Consider the following 25,525-nt stretch of genomic DNA (forward strand, 5'->3'; position numbering starts at 1 on the left):
TTACATCTTATTCAGGTGCTCCTACCTTTCATTTTCACTGTTGATTGTTTCTTCTTCTCACTGCATCAGGCCAAGGACCATCACCTAACACCAGATTGTGGAGCACAGACTCTAAACTTTTCTCTGACTGCCTTTGGACACATTTCCTGAAACCCTAAAACTAGGTTTCCATGATGTTCCTCTTTATGATAAACAAAATGCACTTTGAATACTTAACTTTGAAATATAGCCACCTTCACTCCAGTTCACTCACTTTCCTCCCAAACAGCCTTGCCCCTAGCTTAGCTGTCACTCTCCTAGTCCCTTGGATCCAGCTTCTGCTTCTGTGACTCCTCTTCATATCTAACAAAGGGCCCCACTCCTTTAAACCAAATCCTGCTTGGGGATACTCAGGCATAAATTACCTCTTGTATTTGCTTTTTTACACATGAATTTGCATCTCAGCATGCACGTACTGTGATGATTAAAGAACAAGGAGAGAGCTGTTGTTAGTGGACTATGGATCACAGCAAAAAAAATTTGAGTATTATATTTCTACTTAGAGTGAGCACTGTGGAATTAGAGAGAAATATGAAAGCAATGATAGTTATGACCCAACCATGGATCCAGCTCAGGAGAAGCCCTTGGGAAAATTTTCCCAGAGCAGAGCTGTGACCACTGTGGGAAGGAGCCCCTCAGAGAAAGGTGCTGGCCTAGGGTCCCCTAGGAAGGCAGGATCTGTGGGTTCCTTGGCCTAGGTGGCAAAAATATAGATAGACTCAGAGGACTAGTGAAAAGAACAAAAACACTGAAGAGGAGACACCTGCAGCCATGACCCTGGCTAAGGCCTTGTCCCTTCACAAGGACAGTAACTCCAAAAGTGGGAGAAGCTAGACTTTGATCTAAGAACCTTTAGAGAAGAAGGCAAAGTAGCTTCAGAGAGCAGTGATGAGGAGCTGGCTTTGAGCCAAGTGATTACAACCTTTTGACCTTTGCTCACAGTGATCACAGTTGGTCCAGCTGTGAACTCAGTGCAAACTGAGGCTTTGAGCACCCTGAGGAAGGCCCAGATCTCAGAAAGCACAGCCAGGAGCTTTTTAGCATGGATGGAGTTATAAGCTCCCTCCATCACAGCCAGTATAGTACCCACTGCCAACCCAAGAACAGCCCCTGGGTTGATCAGCAACAGTTAGTTCAGCTGGGTGCAGATGAGAGAAATAGGAGGTAACAGCCATGCAAGTGACAAAGAATCTATTTCCCTTCCTGCTGTAAAAGTTTTCCTAAAGCTCCTTTTCCAGAAACACCAGGGAGCCCAGCTTCCTAATGCCAGTCTTCAACTGGTGTGACAGTGCTGTGGAATACTCACTGTGATGAATCCTCAGGGTGCCTATGTCCATGACATAGTTACCAAAAATTTGGAAAAATTAAGGGCCAGGATACCAGAGCCCCTCCCTCAGGGAGCACCAAAAGCAAAGACCCCATGAGCTCATGCAGTAGTAAGGATAGCAGAAACAGCTCTTCAGGGAATGAACAGGGATCTGAAGGGTCCCAGATGGCCAACTTAGTCCCACATTGGCCTTAACTCCTACTGAGTGGCAGGGTAAATTATATAGAGTTACCCTGGACTTACACTTACCTGTTTTCAGATGTCAAAGGCTATGCCCAGGCCAGATATCAATCTTCCAGTTACCTCTACTCTGACCAAGAGATCCCTCAGATGCCAAGCAAGAGGTAGAGTTACAACAAGCAGCAATCATGTTCCTAATACAGGTAAAAAAGAATCCACATAAGGCAGCAAATGTCAGAAGACCAAGAAATGGGCCATGTGTTCCCAACCCTCAATCCTTCAAAGCAATACCACCCACAGCCTCCTAACTCATGGGAAAATAAATCCCATGAGTAAGACCAGATGAGGGCCTTGGTGGTGAAGGTACTGATGCAGCTGCTCAATCAGGAAAAAAAAAAAGAATGTCACAGACTTCATCAATACCAGCAAGAAGGATAAAAGGGGCTGCAAAGCAGAAACATTCAGAGACCTGCTGGCTGCCAAGGCCCCTAGGAGCAAGCCATAAGTCAAACTATGGCACATGTGAGATGTTGGTGCTGTGGACAACGGCTTAACCAATTGTGCCACAGTGCCAACCCCATGAAACTACATTTTTAACTTCTTCAACTCATAGTAAATGCTGGCCATCCCCCAAGGGTTCCATGCTGGGCAAGTTATTGAGCCTACAGGAAGGGTGGTCCAATGAGGAAGTGGGTCCAGATCCCTTGAGCTAACCCTACTTTTCCTAACACAGGATGCTTTGCATAGATGTGTACAATGTGTGTGTCTCTATGTGTGTGTCTTTTTCAAAGCCAATATGCCCAAAAGTTTCAGGACTTCCAATCACCTTGCAATGAAGAAACAGTAAAAGTAGCTTTCAGCTCATCCTGTCCTACTTGATCTCTGAGTGATCTTGAAGTTTTCTCATTTTTTTCAGTTTTACTATTTTTGTCTTCTTTAAGCATTTAGGAAAACACACTGGTCTCACTGAATCTTACAGCTCAACAACACAACACGCTGTACAGGGTCAATGGTTTCCCCTTGTGATCATGTGGCTGACTGGAGTTTGGGCTTGCTGCCATTGCCATGCACTGTATGAGAGTATCATGGCGCAGACTGCTATCCTAACAATAGAACACAATTAAAATTTGTAAGTATGGCTTCTATTGAATTTGTATCATCTTTTCACCATCATAAAGTGGAAAAATATTCAACCTTTATAAGGTGAGAACTGTGTGAATTGCATTTACTTATCTCTACTTAAGCTCCATAGTCCTCCAAATCAAATGAGTAGAAGTATCATACCACTCATTGGGAAAATATTCTCCAAATTTGTAAAGACTTTATCTCTTCTCTGGCCCTAAATTCAATGAATATCATTAATTTCCTATTCTACTACATAATTCCTAACCAATGTATCCAATTCTTCTTTGATTCAAGCTTTCCTTCCTATAATAATGTGAATAAAAACAACTATTTAGCCCCAAATCCAAATTCGAAATCATATATAAGTATGCCATTCTCTAACTTATAATCACTCAGTAAGATTTATGAGATATTTCTAATTTATGTTTGTGAGTGAAGTAAGGATCTCAGTCTGTTTATTGTTACTTGCCTGATTCAAGATACCGTTACTACTCTCTCTTGCAAGACTTCTACTCTCTCTTTTCTGTATCTTCACATTTATTCATAGCATCATACTCTCCATTCTCAACAAAACAAGTGATCCCTTCAAAACACACATGAAAAAACTATTCCAAGCTTAAAACCTACCAATAACTTTTGAATTTATTTTTATTTTCATTTATTTATTTGAAGAGTAAAATTACATTTTTATTTTAAAAATGAAAATATAAACATATATTAAGAACAATGGGGATTTCAAAAAGCTTGTGCAGAATGAAACTAACATGAAAGTTTATTTTGGTGCTAGACAACAAGAAATCCATGTATAGGCTGATTCTAATAAAAACATGGAAAATAAAATGTGTATTATAAAAATACACAGAATTTTAAGATTTTGCACAAAAATGATATATTTGCAGAAAATATAGCCATTTTGCAGACTTGCAAAGTGTGGGTGATGTGTTGTGATTACCTGCACATACAGGGGTAAAGAATTTGTCTCTAATGGTTGAAGTACTAATCTACCAATCACACACATATATTTAAGGCGAAGGAATGGAAATACATGTAGCTTGTGATGGCTGCATGCGAATAGGAGTGGAGACACTGGGAGGCAGCCAGAGCATCACATACAGAGATTGAAGGAATAAATAGGCTGCAGATGGATCAATGCATATAGAAAATGTGTAGCCTTCAATGCATATGTTAGAATAAAATACTAAAAATCATTCATCAAAGTTTCTGTCTCAAGAATTAAAAAGAAAAATAAAATCTGAAAGTATATATAATAAAGGCATTCAAAAATAATAGCAGATATCAATAAAATGTTTTTTAAAAACTACCACAAACAAGGATATATGGACACAGCTGAAGGGCTAGAAGGATGCGGGCCTCCTAGAGGTCATCTCTGGAATCTGTTGGCACCATATTGGTGCTGGCACAGTGCTGTCCTCGGTCCCCTCAGACCTGTGGTTTGAGAACACGACTGGCACCTGGGACCCACAATGTCTTACTCCTTCTCCGCTCCAGTGACTTCTTGGCCCCAGAACCAGCCTTCTCTGGATAATCATGTGGTAACTGCCCCATGTCTGCCCCAATTGTGCAGTGGGGATGGGGTGGTCACTAGGGAGAATGCAGGTTCTGTGTAAGGAGTTCATGTGGGATGGGAACTGTTTTTATATGGCCCTCAGTTCCTCCTTCCTTCCCTTGGGATTTAAGTCCCCCAAGTTTTCTAAATATATGGCCTACAGGGTCTTATACAGGACTCTCATCTCTTCACATAGCTGTTTCTAGGGTTTCTTGTTCTGTATTCTGTTTTCAGTAACGCAGTAACATGTGTGAAGGTGCAGCCTGGGGTGTGTGTGTGTGTGTGTGTGTCTTTGTGTGTGTGTGTCTTTGTGTGTAAAAGAGAGATATAGATTGTGTCAGGTAAAAACAAAAGTTTTATTTGGGTCAGTGTTTTTATCCAGGTTTTAGAGGAGCAGGATAACCCTACAATTTGGTACTTGTGTATCATCTTAGTCCTTACACTTTCTCATGACAGGCTGCAATCTGTATTTGCACTGGTGGTGGTATTTACATTTTGTATTCCTGTAAGGTTAAGATAACCTGATGCAATAGACATTAAGATTTTATTAATCTGCAGAAAGTCAATTTTTCTGACATCTAAGTTAGTAATTGACCATTTCTTTTCTATTATAATTCCTACTTTCTTATATACTGTTGAATTTGCATTTTTTCTCGCCTGGTTAGTTCTTGATGCATTAAATAAAATTTTGTCAGATGGTCACTTTCTATTTGTGTGAGAATGGTGTTTTTAACAATAGTTCTACATGACAAAGTTGGTCTCTAAATATTTGTTTCTGAAGGGCAGCATTGCCATGGGAAGGTGCCCAAAGTTTCATGGGGTGGGGGGCATGTAGAAAACAGAAGTAAACGCTCTGAAGTGAGCCAAACTCTACAATACTAAGTCCAAACTTTGAGTAGAGTCGTGATGTATTTGGTAGGGCTCTCATTGCAAAATCCCACACATCGGGTGGCTTAAAACACAGAAATTATTGACTTAGAGTTACAAAACATTAAAGTTAGAGATGAGAGTATCAGCAGGGCGAGTTCCTCTGAAGGTTGTGGGGAACTGGATTCACATTTATCCCTGACAGCCTGTGGCTTTCCTGCAGCCTTAGGCCTTCCTTCCCTTTCATATAGCTGTCTCCCTATATGTATGTCTGCATCTGGGGTTTCCCTTTTTCTAAAAATGGCAGTAATATTGGTTCATGATTTCACCTGATGACCTTGTTTTGTCTTGATTACCTCTGCAAAGAATTTATTTCAAGTAAAGTCAAATAAGGTTATGTTCTGAGGTCATGGGGTTGGAACTTCAATCTATGAATATTTGGGGGAACACAATTCAAACTTTAGCTGTAGGATTACTTCTTCTCTATTCCCAAAGGTGACTTTTCCCCTCAAATGAAAACTTAAAGAACAGAATGCTATTAGCTCATGAGACGCCTATGGGCAAGAAATATCATCTTGTTTTATAATGAAGTTCACTGTCACCCCTCACACAAAGTATATCCCAACCTGACTCTGTGGAATTATGGTGAATTATATTTGGGAACTAAATCCTGTTACCAGATGAGTTCATAAGTTCTTAGGAGCATTTAGAAACCAGTCCATATTTTAACATAATTCATTTGAGAGGCAGAGCAACTGACACAGAGAGGTGGAGACAGGAGAGAGAGGTCTTCCACCTCCTGGCTATCTCCACAAATGGCCATAAAGGCAGGAGCAAGGAGGAGCGAGGCCAATCCAGAGCCAGGAGCCAAGAGCTTCTTCTGGGTCTCCCATATGGTCACATGAGCCCAAACACTTAGTCCATCCTACACTGACTTCTCAGGTCAAAAGCAGAGAGCTGGATCAGAAGAGGAACTGCAGGGAACTCAAATCAATGCCCATATTGATGCCGGCAACTGTAGTCAGAGGCTTAACCTACTCCACCACAGAACTGGCCCTAACTGTCCACTTTTATAGGTTAAACCAAGAAGTCTTTTTTCAGACTTCATTCATTTGAATGCATGTGCTAAAATAATTCCAATGGCATTGGGGTTGGATGTTTAATATGTTGGTTAATTTGCCTGCAGGGAGTGCAGTCCCTTCTAATTTTGTATCAGGAAGGAAGGCAATTTGTGGGTGATGGGTGATTTCTTTGACAACCAGGGCATTATTTGGCAATTAGAAGACTTTTCTAGCTGGCTCACTCTTTTGAATAGCCTGAAATGGATTAGAAACTTCTCAGATGTTTATTGAATGAGTTGAAATGTCCAAGGAAATTGGATGATAGGAGAAAAGCCTAAAAAGCCATATGTTTTCAGTGATTTACAGTATACCCTGCTTTGGCTGCATGTTGTGGGAGACTGCACTGTGTCTAAGCATTGCAGTTGATTTCTTTCTGAGAGGAGGAGCATGGTGGGGGCAAGAGGTGCAGAGTCACCACACAGACCTCGGGAGTCAGGTGAAAGCAGGCCTGCAGCAAGCAGCTTGCAGACTCATTTATTTCAGTTGCTACAGCTTCTTATATAGCCAAGGCAGCCAATCCAGTGAAGGGGTTGTCTATACCCTAACCAATCACAGCCTGTTGCCAGTCAGGCTCTGTTGCCAGGCAGTTTCTGTTGTCAGTGGCCATCTTGGCATGACCTTCTCACCTTCTCATGACCTTCTCACCTTCTCATTCCACCATATCTGATAGCAGTAGCAATTTTTTGTGCTTCCTGTGAGCCAGACATTCTGCGCACATTTGTTTTTCATTCTCTGTTTTACCCTGTGAGTTAGGCACAGTGGTTCTATTTTTTATGTAAGTAAACTGAAGCCAAAATAAACCAAGCAGCTTGATGATATAAATTTAGTTGTACCCTAATCATTGTACCTAGACTGGTTGACTTGTAAAACTGCTTTCTTGTGGGAAGAAAACATAGTTAGGACAATTAGTAAATATTACTTAAGAGGCTAACTTTATAGTATGACTCATTTGCTAGGTATTTGTGTGCTGGAAGCATTTCATAAAGTGTGGAGTTATGTCATGGCTAAGTATATGTTCTATGGATTTAAATGTTGGGATTGGATCCATTCTTATGTCTGTCAATGTGGACATGTACCTTTAACAAGAGAGAGAATAATCAATGTTCTGATTTTATCTAGAAAAGTATAAAATATCAAAACATATAATATACAACTAACAATAATATCTAACATTAATAATATCTAACAACACTAGGTATACGCTGTCTGTATGTTAATTTTGTTGATCAAATCAGCCTATGAAATAAATATGATAACTGTCTTCATTTTACAATGATGGACAATGACATGTAGTTTTACATTTTGCCTAAGGTTACACAAATTGTAATTGATAGAGCTAGAATTTGAATCTGAAAACCTTTCGAGTTTGACTGTCAATATCTGATAGGATGACACCATTGATATGCCATATGTTCTTCCACCTCAGAGCTTTTGCCTGTGTTCTTTCCTTTGCAAGAACATATTTACATCCCTCTCTTATAGCAATAGGTGCCTACATCAAGAAACTGGAAAGGCACCAAATAAATGAGCTATCAATGCAACTTTCTGTGGTAACTCTTAATCATTTTGAAATAGAGCATCACTATCTGCTTTCTGGAGGCATTCTTTTACCCTCTTGGAACAGGACAGCTTCTCTGATCATGCAGTGCCCTTGTACCTGAACTCTTTCAAACCAGCCATCACTCATGCTAGCTCCATTATGTCTTTATTGGCTGCCCATCTAGAAGGCATAGTAATGGCAGTCATATTCTTCACTTAACCAGTACCATGCCTAGTATTTCCTACTTACTGTTTACCTGGCACTATCTGATCTTCACTTGTATCAAGCAGGAGTTAGTGAAGAGATAAATTTAATGCTAATTGATAAATGCCATCTGTGGATCCCTTCTTTATTCATTTCTACCAGACTTTTAAATTTCATTTTATACAATCAAAATAAATTCAAGCATAAAAATAACTAAGGTATAATTAAATTACTTTATTTTTGAGGAAGATATCTATACATGTTTGAATTATTATTAAAAGATATTCTCTTTCATACTTAGAAGAATGAAAAGCTGTAAACAGAATTACTTCCTTTCCCACTATTTCACTTACATATTTATTTCCTAATTTTCTTTTATATGAGGGGCCTTCAAAAAGCACATGGAAATGCATTTTATTTCAATAAGTATATATAGACTTAAAAATATTTGTACCAAAATAAACTTACCTTTTAATTCCATTTTCCATCTGGAGTACCTTCATAGGCCTATTTGTGAGTCTTATTTACAGTTATAATCTGGCAGCCACTCTAGTGTGTTTTTACTTATTTCCCTCCCCCCGCTTAATGTTGTGCACCATCAGTCTGTTTTTTAAGATTCATTTTATTTATTTGAAAGACAGTGTTATGGAGGGAGAGAGAGAGAGAGAGAAAGAGAGAGACAGAGGGGGAAAGATAGAATTTAGATAGATAAATAGACAGATAGATAGATAGATAGGAGAATAGATAGATAGATAGGAGATAGCTTCCAACTGCTTATTCACTCCCCAAATGACAACAACAACCAGGGCTGGAGCAAAACAAAGCCAGAAGCCAGAGTCCTGACATCCACTTCTTTCCCAGGTGTGTTAACAGGGAACTGGATGAGAAGTATAGCATTCAGGACTCAAACCGTGCAGGCAGTGGCTTTACCCAATATGCTACAAGGCCAGTCTTGCATCATCCATCTTAAATTCCTATGCACAATAAATATAAATGATCAGAAAAAACTTTTGCTTGGTTTCAATGCACAGGCCAGAAAAGCATATCAATTGATTTTAATTCCATCCAAGATTAAATATTGGCATGTCTTTTATCCTGCATTGCTTTTTAAGAGACACAAAAAGTTCTTGTATCCTAATTTGATTATTTCAGCGATTTACCCCCTGGCAGTCCTAATTAGAAAGAATAAACAAATTTGTGGTCAGGGGCAACAAGTTACGATAGTTAAATTCACTTTTCCAATAGTTTGGATGTTATTTATTCTCTTTTTTATGCTTTTAAAATATATAAAGTGAACAAATTTCATGTGTTTCATAGATATGTTTTAAGACCATAATGACAGTTTTCACTCTACCCTTACTGTCTCCCTCACTGCTATTCTTCCTCCTTTGTTCATTATATTTCTTTTAATTTTTACAATGGCAAACTTCTAAGTTTCTTTATAAATCAAAACCTGAATGCTTTACAAATACAGAATTCAAGAAGTAGTAATTAGGAAAAAAAAAAAAAACCACTAAACTCAAGTGTACAGGTATGGTCTATAAACAATAATCAAATCTGAAAATATCAATTTCTCTCATACACACTACTTTTTTGTACTCTGTATTAATTACAACAAAGCATGGAAAACATATTTTTTTCTTTAAAAAAGATTTATCTGGGGCTGGCGCCGTAGCTCACTTGGTTAATTCTCCCCCTGAGGTGCTGGCATCCCATATAGGCTCTAGGTTCTAGTCCCAGTTGCTCTTCTACCACTCCAGCTCTCTGCTGTAGCCTGGGAAGGCAGTAGAGGATGTCCCAAGTGCTTGGGCCCTGCACCCATGTGGGAGACCAGGAGGAAGCACCTGGTTCCTAGCTTTGGATCAGTGTAGTTCTGGCTGTAGCAGCCATTGTGTGTGGGGGGGGGGGGGGGTGAACCAACAAAAGGAAGACCTTTCTCTCTCTCACTCTCTCTCACTGTCTAACTCTGTCAAATAAATTAATATATATGTGTGTGTGTGTATATATATATATATATATATAAAGATTTATTTATTTGAGATGTAGAGTTACAGATACAGAGAAGCAGAGATAGAGGTATTCCATCCACTGGTCCCCTCCCCAAATGGCTGCAACAGCAGGAGCTGAACTGAACCAAAGCCAGGAACCAGGAAGGTATTCGTCTTTTAGAGACTGGGTTATTTCACTAAGCATTACCGTCCCAGAAACATTGTATTAATGTGTCTTTTTCCCCCATCCTAGCTATTGTTATTCTTTGATGATTGATGAAAACCACTCTAACTGGGGTGAGGTGAAACCTATGTCATTTTTATTTGCATTTCCCAGATGGCTGTAATGCTGAGCATATTTTCATCTATTAAAAATAGTGTTCATATCCTTAGTCCATTTATTAACTGGATTGTTTGTCCTGTTCTTGAGTATCTTGAGCTCCTTTTATATCTTGGATATTAATCGTTCATCAAATATAAAATTTGTAAATAATTTCTCCCATGCTGTTGGTTGTTGTTTACTAAGTTGAGTATTTCCTTTGCTGGAAGAAGCTTCTAACCTTGATGTAATCCCATTTGTCTATTTTTGCCTTGATTTCCTGTGCCTCTGGGGTCTTATCCAAGAAGTATTTGCTGATGCCAATGACTTGCAGTGTTTCTGTATGTTTCTCTTTAGTAATTTGATGGCTTCAGGCCTTAGATTGAGATACCTGTTCCATTGGAATTGATTTTTGTATAGGGTGTAAGACAGGTGTCTTGTTTCATACATCTGGGCATTTTGATGGCATTACTTCATCTAATCCATGAGCATGGAAGAATTCTCCATTTGCTGTACTTCCTGTTTTTTCTTTAATATTTCATAATTTGCATTGCAGAAAAATTACACATCATTAGATAAATTTAATGCAAGGTACACACACTTTTTGTAGGTATTGTGAATGACTCTAATAGTCATAAAACACTCAATATTATAATTTGCATTACCCTGTTAGTGAGATTACATGGCTCCACTTGTTTCTCACTACATCTTCCTCTTAAAAGTTAACTCTTCCCTTTCTCTCTGTCTCTCTCTCTCACTAACTCTGCCTGTCAAAAAAAATAAAAATAAAAAAAATTTTTTTAAATTAACTCTTTATATTCTATGCATATTTTAAGGAGGATTCATTTTGTTTATATAAGTTCATGGAGGTTTTAATTTAATTTAGGAAATCAATGTCTTCTTAAGTTCATGTCAGCATTCTCTTAGATTTTTTTTCTTGTTTTTAAATATTGTGGAACAGAAGTCTTAAAAATTTTATGTAATTTAACAGTCTTTTCATTTATGTTTAGTATTATACAGTTATGGGCCAATAGTAGCTGAAAAATCTAGACTGCCAAATAATACTCTTTATTCATGATTTTATTTAATTGTATGTTCATGCGTATGCATAATTTGTTATATAATATAAATTTTAAAATTTTACATTACGTTTGCTTTTATGTATGTTATATACTTTTAGCCATTTTAAAGTCCATATTAGCTTCACAATTCTTTTTTTTAACTTTTTTTTATTTGACAGGTAGAGTTATAGGCAGTGAGAGAGACAGAGAGAAAGATCTTCCTTCCATTGGCTCACTCCCCAAATGGCCGTTATGGACAGTGCCTGCCAATCCAAAGCCAGGACAAGGTGCTTCCTCCTGGTCTCCTATGTGGGTGCAGGGGCCCAAACACTTGGGCCATCCTCCACTGCCATCCAGGGCCACAGCAGAGAACTGGACTGGAAGAGGATCAACTGGGACTAGAATCCAACTCCAATATGGGATGCCAGTGCCACAGACAGAGGATTAACCAAATGAGCCATGGCGCCGGCCCAGCTTCACAATTCTTAAGAAGCACAAAAATATTCCCCATTTTATAAATCAATTGGTAATTTTGTCCTATTTCCTTGATTCTTTTTTTACAACCATCAATATTTTGAAAATTACTTATTTTCTACAGGATGCAGACAATTCATGTTTTTCAGAAAAATATGGCAATTCTTTGCTAAACACCTAAGCTCTTTATTGTTTAGTGTTGTTCTTTTGATACACGAAAGGAGAAAATAAGGAAGGACAAATGTACTATGTTGTGATAGTCACTCAGGTTTTTTTTCTTGCTTGTGGAATTTTGAGTATGTTGATGACTTCACAAAATGTTCATAGTAAATGCCGGCCATCCCCCAGGGGTTCTAGAACAGAGGGCCTACATGGGGAGCAGATGCACAGTAACTCCCATTGTCGATTTAACAATTGACACTCTTGTTTATGGTGTCAGTAATCACCTGAGGCTCTTGTCATGAGCTGCCTAGGCTATGGAAGCCTCTTGAGTTCACCAACTCTGATCTTATTTAGACAAGGCCATATTCAAAGTGGAAGTTCTCTCCTCCCTTCAGAGAAAGGTACCTCCTTCTTTGATGGCCCATTCTTTCTGCTGGGATCTCAGTCACAGAGATCTTTCATATAGGTCATTTTTTTTTTGACAGAGTGTCTTGGCTTTCCATGCCTGAAATACTCTCCTGGGCTTTTGAGCCAGATCTGAATGCCTTAAGAGCTGATTCTGAGGCCAGAGTGCTGTTTAGGGCATTTACCATTCTATGAGTCTGCTGTGTATCCTGCTTCCCATGTAAGATCATTCTCTCATTTTTAATTCTATCAATTAAATTAAATTAAATTAAATTGAATTAAATTCTATCAATTAATTTGGCAAATAAGAGCTGTTTGCACCTCAATGTTTATTGCAGCTCAATTCTTAATAGCTAAGGCATGGAATCAACATAAATGCCCATTAATAGAAGACTGGATAAAGAAAGTATGGGATATGTACTCTATAGAACACTATACAGCAGTAAACAAAAATGAAACCCATTCTTTTGCAGTGAAATGGATGAAAACATCATGCTGAGTGAAATAAGCCAGTCCCAAAGGGACAAATATGTTTTCCCTGATCAGTGACAACTAAGTTAGCAGCTAAAAGGAAATCTGTTGAAGCAAAATGGACACTGTGAAAATCAATCAGCCCTTGTCCTGACTGTTGAGGAACAACTTACTATTTTATTCCTTTTAGTATTTTTTGTTCTACTTAATACCATTGGTTTAAATTTTTAATTAACACACAATTATTTTTAGTCATTTAAATTTAACTGAAAAGTGATCCCCTATTACATATAAGAGTGGGAATAAGAGAGGGAGGAGATGTAGAGTCCAGTATATGCTCACTTGGACATACCCCTAATGGTAGAGCTAGAAATGTGCCAGGGGATTCCAATCCAATCCAATCAATGCCACCTTACTTGTAAAAGTGATCAGTTTCAGTTCATAATTGATCGAAAAGATAGATTAAGTGTCAAAGGGATTACATAAATAAGACTAGTGACTGCAAAATAACCTGATTTTTAATCACAATCGTTCTAAAGGAAATATGTATCTTGAACTATTCTATTGAAACTTTTGAAAACTGAAGATGAGACTCAAAAAATCATAAATGGTAAACATTTGTTAACTGCAAGAATGAATTATCAGAATTATCAGATGAATCTATGATGTCTCTGAAAATGTGTGTCCATGATGATTGCCAGCAAAAACTATAGTCTTTGGATGGAGTTGATGATCTCATACAGAAAAGCCCAACCATGATGACCACACATTCACAGTGCTAGAACTGGCTTACAAGCTATGAACTCAAATGCAAAAGCAAATAAACAGGCTGTTATGAAATAAAATATATTATGGTTGCTATGAAAAAAATAAATAGTTTTAGTAGCAATGATAGAATGCAAAGAAGATAAAAAAACTGTTGAAAACTAGACTATTGGGGCTGGCATTGTGACATAGTGGGTAAAGTCACTGTCTTCAGGGCTGGCATCCCAAATGGGTACCTGTTCAAGTCCTGGCTGCTCCTCTTCTGATCTAGATTTCCCTATTGGGAAAGCACTAGATGATGGACCAATTCTTTGGCCTCTGTACCCACATGGGAGACATGGAAGTCTACTAGGCTGTGGGTTCAATCTGGCTTGGCCATGGCCATTGTCAGAATTTGAGGAGTGAACCAGGGTGGAAGATCTTAAGATCTTTCTCCTTTCTCTCTCTCTCTCTCTCTCTCTCTCTCTCTCTCTCTCTCTTTCTCTTTCTCCCTCTCTCTCTCTCACACACACACATGCACACACACACTCTTACTTTCACTCTCTGTCTTCCTCTCACCCTGTAACTCTGCCTTTCAAATAAATAAAATATTTTAACAATATACTATTATAATTTAGGTAGAAAGAAAAATAAATGAGTGTTTCAGTAAATGTTAATCAAAGAAAACACCATCTGCCAGAATAAAAACACTAGTAAAATATCAGTATTTAGGGCTAACCTACTGATATTTCCAAAAAAATCAAAGGTAATGGTATGGTTCCATAAACAATAACGCTTACCATAAAATCTGATACCTTGAAGTGGGTAAAGATCAAATGCTCCTAAAATGGCTCTGAAAAATTCTGTACATGAAGGTTCCCAGAACAACTTAAACAATTTTGTGGTAGTTGATAACCTCATAACGAAAACACAAGAAAGATGGCTTAAGGTTCACAGGGGTAGGATTTGCTGAGCATAGGTTACTAAATATATACATAGGTGATAGTTACAAGAAGCAAAATCAAAAATTAAGTAAAGATAAAGATGCCATGAAATCAAATATACTGTAAGAAAAATAATTTTAGAGAAACAATAGTAGAACAACAAGTAGATACAAGTATTTTGGCTGGAAACTATATGACTACAATTACCATAAAAAGGAAAATGGATAAAAAAATAAAAAATGGAAATCAAAGCTCAAGTAAGTTAGCAGTAAAAATTCAAAGAAGCCAGTGTCTGTGCCTATTATAATGCAACTATCATACACTGATAGTAAATATAGAGTCCCATAAAATTCAAATAAGTTAGAAATATGTTGCATGTGACCCAACATTATGGTACAGCAGATAAAGTTACCATCTGTGAAGCAAGCATTCCAGATTGGTGCTCGTTCCTATCCTTGGTGCTTCACTTCTCATCCAGCTCCCTGTTAATGGCCAGGAGAAAAGCAGTGGAAGATAGACCAAGTGACTGGGCCACTGCCACTCATGTGGAAGATGGAAAGAAACTCCTGGTTGCAGTCTAGACCACACAACCATTGCAGCAATCTGTAGAGTAAGCCAGCAGATGGCAGATCTCTGTCTCTCCTTTCTGCAATTCTTTCAAATAAGAAAAAAATATTTAAAAAGGAAAAGAATAAAAGATGGCTTTAAAATTTGTGACATGGATGATGTGAATTATCATGAATGCCAAGATCTTTCAAAATATTTGTAAATTATGGTTCTCAATACAACTTAAATAATTTTGTTGGAATTCATGACCTCATAATCAAAATTTAATTTTTTCACAGGTTCACAATGGAAGGATAAACTTAGATTAGGATATTACAAGCCGGTGCCATGGCTCACTAGGCTAATCCTCCACCTGCGGTGCCGGCACCCTGAATTCTAGTCCCAGTCGGGGCACCAGATTCTGTCCTGGTTGCCCCTCTTCCAGTCCAGCTCTCTGCTGTGGCCCCGGAGTGCAGTGGAGGATGGCCCAAGTGCTTGGGCCCTGCACCCGCATGGGAGACCAGGAGAAGCACCTGAATCCTGGCTTCGGATCAGCGCTGTGCGCCGGCTGCAGCATGCTGGCCACAGCGGCCATTGAGGGGGTGAACCAATGGAAAAGGAAGACCTTTCTCTCTGTCTCTCTCTCACTATCCACTCTGCCTGTCAAAAAAAAAAAAAAAAAAAGAAGAGGAAAAAAAGGATATTATAAACACACACAGGTAATGGTAATAGGAAATATGAAGCATAAAAATATTGGATGTTTTCTGAAATAAAATATGCTGTGATTAAGAGAGGAGAAATGACCAGCGCCGCGGCTCACTAGGCTAATCCTCTGCCTTGTGGCGCCGGCACACTGGGTTCTAGTCCTGGTCGGGGTGCCGGATTCTGTCCCAGTTGCCCCTCTTCCAGGCCAGCTCTCTGCTGTGGCCAGGGAAGGCAGTGGAGGATGGTCCAAGTGCTTGGGCCCTGCACCCCATGGGAGGCCAGGAGAAGCACCTGGCTCCTGCCATCGGATCAGCGTGGTGCGCCAGCCGCAGCGGCCATTGGAGGATGAACCAATGGCAAAGGAAGACCTTTCTATCTGTCTCTCTCTCTCTCTCTCTCTCACTATCCACTCTGCCTGTCAAAAAAAAAAAAAAAAAAAAGAGGAGAAATGAGTAATCCAGTGGGAGAAATAATAGATTGATAAAAGACATATGGAAAATTACTGATAACAGACTATTATAACACATTAAAAAAGGAAATTAAAGACTGAAGAAAAACAAAATCAAAGACAATAGCACTTACCAGAATAGTCTTCAACTTCTTTATCTTTCAAAATTAAAGGAAAATTTAAGCCCCATAAATATCCATAAAATGTACAAAATATATTACCTGGAAGTGGTGAATGATTACCGCATCCTAAGTCTCTCTGAGAAACTGTGTACATGAAAGTTTCCAGGACAGCTTACAGAACTTTTGGGCATCTGATGACCTCATAATGTAAAATTGAAGCAAGATGGCCTCCATTCCACCAGGCAAATACTGACTTCAACTTGGATATTAAAGGTACGTACAGGTGGTAAGTAGAAATTCAAAGAACAAAAAGTTCAAATGTGCTGCAAATATTATGAAATTAAAAGCAATTTGCTGTCATTACTATGAAAAGAAATGAGTACTTTGTTAGAAACAATACAAATGCCAGGAGATAAGAGAAGTTGCCAAAAAGTAGCCCATAAAAATGACATTAAATCTGTATGGGTAGTTATTATATATTCAAAGACAGCAACAAAACATAAAGTTTGCAGATATTTTAAAATAAAATATGGTAATTATCATTAGAAAGAATGGTTAATTTTGTAGGAGCATCTGATTTAAAATGAAATAGCAGGATTATATATTTCCTGTTCTTTCAGAATTTCATTTTTCTAGTAACTAATTTACATTTTTACTTAATATTAAATGTTACAAAATATCAATCCACAATACAGTAGGGAAAATGCTGGTCCTTTCCTACAGGTGGCTTGAAAAGCAATGTTCTAGCAATAATCTCAAATGCATTATTAAAAACTTACTTACATTATACAGAGTACAAATATTTAATTAATTGAATAGTAAACTCATTCTAAAATATTAATTAATTTATTTAAAAGAGTACATAGAGGCACGGAGAGCAAGAAAGAGAGAGAGAGAGAGAGAGAGAGAGAGGTCTTTCACCTGCAGATTCACTCTGCAGATGGCCAAAATGGCCAGAGCTGTGCCAATCCAAAGCCAGGAACCAGGAGTTTCTTCCTTCCAGGTCTCTCACACAGGCACAGGGTCCCAAGCACTTGGATCATCTACTGTTTTTCCAGGCCATAGCAGAGAGCTTAACCAGAAGTGGCACAGACAGGACTCAAACTGGCACCTCTATGGGATGCCAGCCCTGAAGACAGTGGCTTTACCCACTATGCCACAGTGCCAGCCCCGTAAACTCATTCTTAAGAGTCCGTAAGCTTTCTAATTATGCCCCCATTCCATTTCACAGAGAGCATGCAGATATGCGTATTACTAATTTAAACTTATATTTTCTTGTCAGTATTTACTTATTATATCAGTCTGGGTTCTTAATAGAGGAATTAGCATTAACAAACATAATCTTCCTTACTTATTCGATCACAGATGTTAATCACATCTGCAAAATATCTGCATAGCAATATCAATAATACTGTTTTGCCAAATTCATCACAAAAGTGCAATTAAGTTGAGTAAGTTGAGTTGTTGATTACAATAGTTCCTTTATCAATACTGAATACATACTATGTCCTTAAACCAGATGTAAACTTGAAATAAATAGAGGTCATTCTTCTATGTCAAATAATACAACTATACTTAGACCAAATTGCTGGTCATTCTTTATCTCATGGGGAAAACTTCATTTCCAGTTAGGGTACAAAACACATCATTCCACTCAGTTATTGTAATCACGTGAGTTACACCAAATAAACAAGAACTAAACAATACATTGCAAACCTCATTAAATTTTATTCAAATATATGAGAGGTAAGTTGCATTGTTGTGGGTACACGGATTAAAACACTGCGAGACCTTGGAAGTAAATTAGGCGTCTTTATTAGCCAGCTGGCGATTGCCCTCTCACAGAGCAAGTCTGGAGAAGGCAGCCCAGAGTTTTAGTGGGGGGGGGGGGGTTGTTAAAGGCAGAAACTACATTTTGGTGGTCTTGACCATTATCAAGCAAGCAAGCAGAAATACAGAAGCCAGAAATATGCTGGTTACAGCTGGAAGAGCAGACTGATATCTATAACTTGTTTCTTTCAGAGGAACAGTCCCTGCTCTGAAACAACCAACCAAGATAACCTATAACCACTTGGGCAGGCTATGTCCCATGAGAAAACCTTAAACTTAAAGACATGCTGTCACATTCCCCACTGGTTTTACTCAGGAGTCAAACTATTGACTTGCCTTGCTGACCCAACACCTGGCATGGCCCTTCTCTTTCCTCCTGACTTAGCTGTTGGTAGTGAATTCAGAGCATTAATAATTTGACTGCATTTAACCTGCTGGTAATATACTTTGAGAGATAATTTAGGAAGCATGGTCCTATAAAAAGTCCTATAAGAATGATGGTCAGGGCTCCAACAATTGCTGAGATAAGTGTTGTTAGCCAAGGTGACCATGAGAAGAAGTTTTGATACCAATTATCTCCACTTTCTCTTTGTTGTTCTCTTTCTCTCAATTGTTTTCAAACCAGTGCTACACTGTTTCTAATCACACACCTGAGTGGTTAGCATAGAAACAGCAAGTTTCTCCCAAGGCCATGCATAACCCTCCTTGTTCTAGAAATAGAAGATCTAAGCCCCTTTGATTTTGTAGGGCTACCTCAGGCAAAGAGTCTAGTGAAGATTCAAGATGAGTTATAGATTTCTCTAACTCTGCTAGGCTACCATCCACCTGTCTGCTTAGGATCTTGAAATTTTGTTGACTGGTGGCCAGGGGCAATGTTCCAACTGCAGTGGAGTCTGCAATCCCTAATCCCACCAGCAGAGGGACCAGTACTGGGGCTCTCTTCTCTCTGCAGAGGGATCCCAGATGTTCCCTTCCACTTTCCCCAAAATAATAGCACCCCTGAGGTATTACATGTACTAGTACACACAGTTCTGTCTGATTGGACTTATTGAGTCCCACATTTGAAAGGAAAGGATTAATTCCCAGGGTGCATGAAAATCAGGTTCCCTCAAGAGCTACAAGGTAATTTTGATCTCCAAGGCTAGAGGGGTTCCAAGATATATATTGACTACATGAATCCCAATAGGGAGAATGTTGGACTTGAAATCCTCTAGCCAATAGACAGTTGCCTTTACCTTGAAGATCTCCAAGAGTGAGCTTTGGTATTTTTCCTCATTGGCAAAGGTTTTGTTGCTGGGCTTGACTGGCAGTGAAGTTCTGAATGTCAAAAGAATTAATGCCCATGAAGCATTTGTTTCCACACCTACATAATAAGGGGGCTCTTGGTTTACACATAGTCAACAATCCTGGGTGGCATTAGGATTAATTTCATTTAGGAAAGTAAAAGCAGAAGACAGCATGTCCAGTAGAGGAAAATGGGGGGGGGGCATTTAACTCCATCTGCTTTATTGACCCCTCTGTAACAGATGTCAAGGATTATGTGGGCTTGAGGGATGGAGAGTTTCTGGATACGGGTTGAGGAGCAGGAGGGGACCTCACAGGTGGTAACTGTGGCCTTGTCTCCTTTCCTGCTCCGATGGGATTAAGGCCTCACTAAGTTGGATAATATTGAATAGTGAATTCTATTCCTGGATCATAGCCAAGTACATACAGTCTGAGTCTCCAAGAGTGTCCAGTTGCCCACCCCTTGCCTTGTCCATGTTTTATGTTTATGATAATGAGATTACACCAGCCCTTTGGCATCTTTTTTGTTTGGGTCCTTGGGAGAAGCTTTTAAGGTGGTCTTTGCTAGTCCAGTCTGCTGTGGTCTCACAACCCCAGCTAGCACAGCAATATTGATCTGTTCCCTCACAGTCAAGAGAACCTTGGTGGCAGACATAGAACTGGCCTGTTGAAAGATCTTGTTCTACCAAAGCTTCCCCAATGCAGCACCAGTGGGTAGGCCCCCCTGAGTAACATATGCCTGGTCCCCTTTTCCCTGATAGCACATTATTTCAGTATTGGATCCAAACAATAAACAAAGATCAAGTTGAAACCAAGGATATGAGAAGGAGGAGTTTTTTACAATGACAGTGCCATCTCCAGTCCTACACAACTCCCAAGTATAGTTAACCAATAAGCATGGGTGAGGTGAATCCACACTCTCCCCTATTGTTAGCATGTTAAACACCAAAATACTTATAAAGCATGGGTAAGTCTTACCTTTATTTTTTTAAATATTTATTTTTATATATTTGAAAGAGTTACTGAGAGAGGTATAGACAGAAAGAGAGGTCCTCCAACTGCTGGTTCACTCCCCAGATGGCTGCAATGGCAGGAGCTGTGCTGATCTGAAGCCAGGAGCCAGGAGCTTCTTCTGGGTGTCCCATGTGGGTGCAGGGGCCCAAGTCCTTGGGCCATCTTCCACTGCTTCCCCAGGCCATAGCAGAGAGCTGGATTGGAAGAGGAGCAGCCAGGACTAGTAATGACACCCATATGTGATGCCAGTGCTTCAGGCCAGGGCTTTAACCCCTTGCACCACAGCACCAGCCCCGGGTAAGTCTTATCTTTAGTGGGTCTTCCATAGGGTTGGTGGTCCATCTCTCTGGGGCTTCAGATGATGAGGGTCTTTTAACTTGGGTGTGGTGAATCCAATGGCATTTTCCTGCTACTTTGCAGTTGGTGTGCTCAAGATTACATGCAAGGGTCCAGTCCACCATGCCTCAAGGGTTGAAGGGTTGGGTGTTTTTTTTATCCACACCAGTTCTCTGGGTTGAAAGTTGCAGGTGTCAACACTAGGGATTGATTGGAGAAGATCTGGTCACGTGGCTCTCACCAGGGTATGGGTTTGTTGCAGGACCGTCTGAAGAGCCTGTAATGACTTAAGAATGGAGTCATTATCCGATTCTGCCAGCCAATCACCCCTAGTTTGGGAAGTAGGGATGATGGTCTCCCAAACATTATCTCAAAAGGGGTTAAGCCCTTTACATAAGGGGTATGCCATGCCTGTAATAGGGCAAAGGGAAGGAGGCTTATCCAGTTCTTGTCAGTTTCTAACTTTAATTTTGTCAAAGTTTCTTTTAGGGTCCTATTCATTCTTTCTAACTGTCTAGAACTCTGGGGTCTATAGGCACAATGTAGCTTCCAACTTAGCTTTAACATCTTAGCTAGTAATTGAGTCACTTGAGTGATGAACATAGGACCATTTTCCATATCCATTGTTAGTGGGAGACCAAATCTGAGGACAGTTTGAGACTAATTTTTTTACTACTACTTGGGCTGTTTCTACATTGGTAGGGTAGGCTTCTACCCATCCAGAAAATGTATCAACAAAAAACAGAAGATAATGGTAATGAAGTTTTCCAGATAATATATCAGTAAAGTCCACTTTGCAATGTTCTCGAAGGGCCTCTCCTTGCAGTTGAATCCCTTTGGCCAACTCACCTCTTCTTCCTGGGTATACCTGGGTGCAAATATGACATTGGGACAAGACTTGGCAATTCCGCTGATCCAGTCCATGTATGTAATAGTGGCGTTGTAGTAACTCAGTCAATTTTTGGCTTTTTAGATAGGTGCTGTAGTAGACTTGTTCTATCAGTCTAGTCTTTGGCCAACTGCCATCAGGAGAAATGGCCTCCCCTTGGGAAGGCACATCCATCCTTCAAGAGCTTTCATAGCCCTCAGTGAGTGACCGTTAATTTTTCCTCTACTGTGTAGAGAAGGGCTTTTGGCAGAGTTTTATGGGCATAATGGGGAGAGTCTGAAGGGACGCCGCTTGTTTTAAGGCAAGTTCGCATGCTGTTTTATCTGCAAATGCATTTCCTTTTGCCTCTGGGAACTCTGAGTTCTGATGTCCCCTGCAGTGGAACATGGGCAGTGGCAAAAGCGTACCTGCTGTCTGTGTTGTTGTTGACAGATTTTTCCCTGCTCCATCTTAAGGCCTGACTTAGTGTTATTAGCTCAGCCCTCTGAGCAGAATTATGTCCCAGTGCTTGAGCCCAAATAACTTCTGAGGTAGTGACTACGGCTGCACCCACATACCTTACTCCTTCAGAGATAAAGCTGCTTCTGTTGGTGAACAAAACAGCATCTGGATCCTTCAATGGGGTGTCAGTCAGGTCTGGCCTCAGATTGGTTAAGCACTCCAGCACTTCCTTGCAGTCGTGAATGGGCAGTCATGAATCAGGAAGCAAGGTGGTGGGATTTAAAGCAGAAGTTTTTAGGAATGTGATTCTTGGTGGAATTAAGAGACCTGGTATTGGGTTATTCTTGCATTGGAGAGCCACCTCTCTGAGGGGCTCTGCAATAAAGCTTCCACTGAGCGTGGTGCCACTATTTGTAAATCCTGATCCAAAGTCACCTTTGAGGTTTCCTTGGTGAAGATAGCCATTGCTGACACAAACATCCTGATCATCCAGCAGCTACATAGTCCAGTTTTTTAGATAGATAGGCCACCAGCCTCTTCCATGGTCTTAAGGATTGGATTAGGACCCTCTTTGTGATACCCCACACTTCTGCCACATAGAACTGCATGGCTTTGACAAATTTGGGAGGGCCAGGGCTCAGGAACTCATGAGGGACTTCTTTAGGGCTTGGAAGGCCTCACTCTCAGTTTCAGTCCACCAGAGAATGTCCTCTCATCCTCCAGGTCTGGCATATAAGCATTGGGCCATTTCTGCAAAGCCCGGAACCCAAAGTCAACAGTAGCCTACGGCCTCTAAGAACTCCCTAACCTGACATTTTGTTTTTGGTTGAGGTATTTGAGAATGGCCTTTATGCAGCTGGAAGACAATGATCTCCCTTCTTAGCTCATGTCCTAAGTAGGTAGCTGTGGACGTACAGGGCTGGGCCTTCCAAACAGATATGTGGTTTCCTAGGCCCACCAATTCTTGGAGCAGGCCCTCAGCAGCCTCAAAACACTCAGTCTCAGTTTTTGCTGCCAAGAGGAGGTCATCTACATAGTGTAGCAGTACAACCTCTGGGTGTTGCTGTCTGAAGTGGGTCAGGTCTTGACTCAAATAGGGTGGGAGAATTTTGAAACCCCTGTGGCAATCCCATTCATGTCAGTTTTCCCCCAAAAAAACCCTTTTCAGATTTTTTGGGTCCACTCAAAGGAAAAATTAGATTGACTTACTGCAGCCAGAGGAAGACTGAAGAAGGCATCCTTTAAATCCAGGATGGAGTACATCTTGGGGGGTAGGAGGCAAGAAGTGGGTATGAGTTAGACACTGTAGGGTGAATAATCTCAACCATTTGTTGAATTTCCGTAGATCTTGAACTGACCTGTAATCGGAGGTCCCACGTTTTTGAACAGGTAACAGAGGTGTATTCCATGCTGACCGGTAGGGAATTAGAAAGCCTGACTCCTGGAGTTCGTCAGTGTAAACAGCTATTCCTCTCTTTGCCTTTAGGCTTCTTGTGTACTGCTGAACTCAGATTAGCTCAGCAGAGCTGGTTTGTTGAACAACAATGGGGGGCTGGTGGGTGGCAAGCCCAAGGGGATTGTCCTCTGCCCAAACCTCAGCGATTTTGTTTTTTTAATCTCTGGAGATAATCAGTGTCTAGTGAAATAGATTCAGTTCCATTCATCAAAAGATAATTCTCAGACAGGGGGCACATAAGCAAGATGGAGGATAAACTTGAGTTAAAAGGCAGATCAGCTGAGTCTCCATGGAAAGATATGGTAGCCTGCAGATTTCTGAGCAAGTCCCTCCCCAGCAAGGGGTAGGGGCAATACGGCATCACCAAGAAAGAATGAGTAATAGTTCCCCTTTCCAAATTGGTGATCTGAGTCATTGTCCATGATTTTTTTTCCTGTAGTCCCCTGGATAAGAGTCATTTCTTCCAAAACTGGTCCTGCTTTTTGTAACACTGAATGAGTTGACCAGTGTCTTCTAAAAACCTTATAGGTTTGCCCCCTACTTCTAATGTGACCAGGGGCTCCAGGGGGCTTAAAGGTATGGAGCCCTGATCCCATCAGTCACCCTCTTCCACCAAAATTGGGACAGGCTCTGATATGTGCTCTTTCTGTTTTCTTTTAGGGCACTCATTTTTCCAATGTCCATCTTCCTTGCAAAAGGCACATTGATCTTTTCTTAAGGGTGCTCTTGCCTTATTGGACCTTCGTTTGGCCCAACCTCTAGGGTCTCTTTTCTGTTCTTTAAAGGTTACTGCCATAATTCTGGCCATCTTTTTTGTCTGGACAGTAGCAGGGCCATCTCTATCATTATAGGCCAGTTGAGCCACCTCTACCAATTTAGAAAGAAGCTTTCTCTTGCACCTTCCAATCTGTGTAACTTATGTCTAATATTGGGGGCCAACTGAGACACAAATGCTACATTAATTGTATGCCACAATAATTGTATTAATTGTATGACTATTTTCTGGGGCTTCTGGGTCTATGGGAGAATACATGCAGTATGCTTCAAAGAGGCACTCAAGAAAAGCCGCTGAGGACTTGTCCAGCTTTTGGATGGTCTAATTTTCCTTAGGTAAATTAGTTGGCTTCTTTGCTGCTGTGAATATTGCTGTTATAAGAACCTGGCAATACTGGTTGAAAGCCTCTTTACCTATGTCATTTGGGTCCCAATCAGGGTGGCTAAGAAGAAATGCTCTCTCCTGTCTGATGGGTTCAAAGGAAGGCTGTCCATTGGAGGCCAAGACAAGCTTTTGGGCCTCTTGCTGGATGCAATCTCTCTCCTCCAAGGTGAAAAGTGTCTGAAGAAGCTGCTGGCAGTTGTCCCAATTGGTTGGTGAGTGAAGAAAATAGACTCCAGAAGGGAGATTAGACCCTGCAGTTTTTCCGAGAAAAAAATGTTTTGCTGTTTCCAGTTATACAGATGGCTAGTGGAAAAGGGAATATACACCATGCAGGGGGGCCTGCCTTCCTCAAACAGGGAGGCAACTTGGTGTAAAGGGAGGACTGGAGCAAGGGGTTGAGTGGAATCTGGAAACTTTATCAACTGTGTGTAAAGGTGATACCTTGTCCTACTCTGTGTGTGTGTGGAGGGCTAATGAGGCCACTCTTTTCCTTACCCTGATCAGTCAACAGAGGACACTCCAAGGTCCTCAGAGTTCTGGCATTGATGGGTCCACAGGGGAAATTGGAGTGGAAGAGTCAGGGGCACTTGGGGTCATAGGCCTGATCCCATATGGGGGAGGGTCTAGGACATCTGAATCCTCTGGCAGACTTAGAGGGGGTGACTTCTCTTGGGCTACAAAATCACTTTGCCTTTGATGACCTTATCTGTTTTTTAGGCTGGCTTTCAGCTTTGTGGGGAGGGTGCCTATGAGAAAA

The 25,525-nt window shown here is 40.3% G+C and overlaps 1 long non-coding RNA gene across 1 annotated transcript; it reads right to left on the reverse strand.

Moving 5' to 3' along the window:
* Window positions 1-10,491: 10,491 nt before the first annotated feature.
* Window positions 10,492-17,071, reverse strand: LOC127488299 (uncharacterized). Its single transcript, XR_007915911.2, has 2 exons — window positions 16,459-17,071; window positions 10,492-10,805 (listed from the first exon to the last, which is right to left on the reverse strand). It is a non-coding gene; the product is annotated as an uncharacterized lncRNA (long non-coding RNA).
* Between the last annotated feature and the right edge of the window lie 8,454 nt (window positions 17,072-25,525).

Source organism: Oryctolagus cuniculus, chromosome 21 (assembly GCF_964237555.1).
Source record: "Oryctolagus cuniculus chromosome 21, mOryCun1.1, whole genome shotgun sequence".
Taxonomy (NCBI): Eukaryota; Metazoa; Chordata; class Mammalia; order Lagomorpha; family Leporidae; genus Oryctolagus; species Oryctolagus cuniculus.